This window comes from Balaenoptera ricei, chromosome 2, assembly GCF_028023285.1.
Source record: "Balaenoptera ricei isolate mBalRic1 chromosome 2, mBalRic1.hap2, whole genome shotgun sequence".
NCBI lineage: Eukaryota > Metazoa > Chordata > Mammalia > Artiodactyla > Balaenopteridae > Balaenoptera > Balaenoptera ricei.
The window spans coordinates 100,079,760-100,083,130 of NC_082640.1; the positions used below are offsets into that span (position 1 = coordinate 100,079,760).

The 3,371-nt window shown below is 40.7% G+C and overlaps 1 pseudogene; it reads left to right on the forward strand.

Annotated features, from left to right (window-relative positions):
• Nucleotides 1-216: 216 nt before the first annotated feature.
• LOC132360103 (52 kDa repressor of the inhibitor of the protein kinase-like) lies at nucleotides 217-2,772 on the forward strand (annotated as a pseudogene).
• Nucleotides 2,773-3,371: the final 599 nt, after the last annotated feature.

Consider the following 3,371-nt stretch of genomic DNA (forward strand, 5'->3'; position numbering starts at 1 on the left):
GGAGACAGGAAGGGGGAAGCAAGACTTGAGAGATGAGGACGCTTAACTCCTTCACGGCCCCCACTGCACAAGGAAGAGTCAGAGCTGGTCTTTAAGTTCCCTGGAGGACCTGGCCAGATGCAGAGCAGGTGAAGAAGCATAGCAAAGCAGATTTAAAAATATAAAACTTAGAAGATAAAACATTATTGGTGATGTGCCAAACACTTTGAGACCTCTATGATCTGTAGAAATAGTCATTATAGTACACTTTTTTATCTCACCAGTCATCTGAACAATCTGCTTAATAGACAGAAAACAAAAGAATTGAGTGAAGGTGAAATCATGACACTGAAACATAAAAACCAAAACCAAAATCAACAAAACTTCTGAAGAGGAACAAAAATATAAGAATACAAAGTGAAGCTCAGCCCCCCGGTGCAGAAGAAGGAGGTGAAAAACTGGATGAAGACATTTTATCTTTAACTCTTGAAGAGAATGGAAACAATACCTAAAAACCTTTATTTGAAATTTCCTTAAAAGAACTTTTTTTTTAGATTTAAGTATAGTTGATTTACAATATTATATTAGTTTCAGGTGTACAACATAGTGGTTCAATATTTTTATAGAGTATACTCCATTTAAAGTTATTACAACATAATGGCTATATTTCCCTGTGCTGTACAGTATGTCCTTGTTTACTACTTATTTTATACATAGTAGTTTGTATTGAAATTTCAATTCTTATGTAAAACAAAACCTACCTCTGGATGGACATGAGGCTGATGAACTCCCATAAATTCTCTTGACTTCTGATAACTCTCAAGCACTGTAGAAATGCAAGAAAAATTCTGGTGAAGAGGTCCTGAGAAGGCATTTTGAGACAACAACAGTTAACATACTCTGTTGGCAAACAGCAGAATCAGCTGCTAGAGATCCGTGAGAGCCTCATTCAGGAAGAAACCCTCAGGGAAGTAAGGGACTCATGATCATGACGATGTGTGAACATAGCTGGGGAAGAACACCAGACCGTCCTGGTGAGGTTTGCTGATGAATTTCATACTCAAGAGAAGAATTTGTAGGCTTCCTTCCTCATCAAGTTGATACAGAAATTCTGGTTGTGTAATTTCACACTGGGACTAAATATGGAGCACTGTCATGGCCAGACAGACGTTGTATCCAGTAGATTTTCTTCAAAAATGAAAGTTGTTGCTTTAAGACTCGTAGGGAAGTATCCCTAAGCTGTCTACACACTCTGTTCTTCCTGTGCCTTACATATGTGGTTGGCAAAATCAGTGCCTGTTAGGGGCGTACCTGTTGCATTGGGAACAACTGAGGAAGGTTGTTCTTTTATCCATCAATTACCATGACTCTTTTAGAACGTGACAATGTAATTTCTGTCTCTTCTCAGAATAATGAAAAGGGTAATGACCTGAAGGAAATTTATCATTCTCAGTGGACAGACAAGAATGATGCTTTTGAAATTTAAATAGATCTCCTGCAAGCACTTACTTTATGTTTAGATGGAATAACCGTCTAGCTGGCTGAGCATTTGTCCTCTGCAGTGTATCAACAGATTTTTATTTCATTTTTGTCACTGTTGTCCTTTAAAGTGTCCTATCTTAACCTCTTTAAAAAGTCCTATCTTTTTCAAGAGTCTTTGGAGAAAATCTCCAGGGGGCAAATCTTTGACGTTTTCTTTGCTGTCAGTAGAATGACTGCAGCGTTGCATTCACTAATGAGGTGATGGAAAATATTAAAACTTACCATGGATTTTGGTTTGAGGAAGCCATAAGTTTGATAACCAAACCTGATATTCAAATGAAACTCCCTGGGAAATTCCACAGAGTTCAGCAAGGTAACCTGGAATCTCAATTAACCTCTGAGACTTACTCTGAAGAATCCCTAAGTGTTCCAACAGTGGAGCACATTACCCGGGAACTTAAAGATACAGCTGACCCCTGAACAACACAGGTTTGAACTGCACGGGCCCACTTATATGGGATTTTTGCAATAATAAATACCACAGTACTACGTGATCCACAGTTGGGCAAATCCATGGATAGGGAGGAACTGTGGTTAGGGAGAGCTGACTGTAAGTTACATGCAGATCGACTGCAGGCAATGTTGGTGCCCCTAACCCCCAAGCTGTTCAAGTATCAACTGTATATACTCAGAACAACACCCCAAAGCCTGTAAATGCTTATCTCTGGTACCATCGGTCACAGCACAGCTCAAATTCAACACATCAGAGGAATAGCATGCTGACGTGTACACAAGTGACTTAGCCAACCCTGACACACTCTCAGCCCAGCTCCACAATTGGAGAATCAAGCAGAAACACAGAAGGACAGAGGTAGAGCTTCCATCCACCCCTTATGAAGCCCTCCACCTGCTTGGCCTCAAGTTTTTTCCTAATGTTTATGCATTGCTGAAGGGCCTTTGCATTCTTCCTGTGATGGAGGTTGAGAATGAGCCCCATGAAAATGGAGGAAAGCATCTCAAAGCACACCTGAGGAACACTTTGACAGACCTAAGCTCAAGTAACTTGGTTTTGCTCAAAATGAATTTTTATATAAAACATGACCTGGATTTCATGGTAGACACATATATCAAACTATACAACTATGCTTCCTACAGATAATTCATAAACCATCAAAATACCTAAAAGAATGTTTAAAAATAGGTTTTCTCCTATATTTAATATTTGAAGGAAAAGCTGTAAGGTGCACGTAGGCACCTTAATCTTTGAATATTTTTGCCTACAGGGCTCTGACTAAATACATTAGCCATTGATAATCTACCTGTTTAAACAACCACCGTTTTTTTTGTTTGTTTGTTTTATTTATTTATTTATTTTTGGCTGTGTTGGGTCTTCGTCTCTGTGCGAGGGCTTTCTCTAGTTGCGGTGAGCAGGGGCCACTCTTCATCGCGGTGCGCGGGCCTCTCACTATCGCGGCCTCTCTTGTTGCGGAGCACAGGCTCCAGACGCGCAGGCTCAGTACTTGTGGCTCACGGGCCCAGTTGCTCTGCGGCATGTGGGATCCTCCCAGACCAGGGCTCGAACCCGTGTCCCCTGCATTGGCAGGCAGATTCTCAACCACTGCGCCACCAGGGAAGCCCCAACCACCGTTTTAAGGCTCACACTTTGAAAACTTATCTGGTTTTCCAGAAGATAGTACTGAAAGCGCCACATTTCATTTCTGCGTGATCTCTGGTACCGGCACTCTGGAATTGTTCAAAGTCATTTCAATATAGCATTTGTTATCACTGTGGACCCTACTGTATTGAGTTATCAGTTCTTTGAAGGAATAAATTTTGGGGAGGTGTGGGAGGAAGGAATACATTTTATAAAATATTACAACGAATCTCACAACTGACTTTTGACTAGTTGA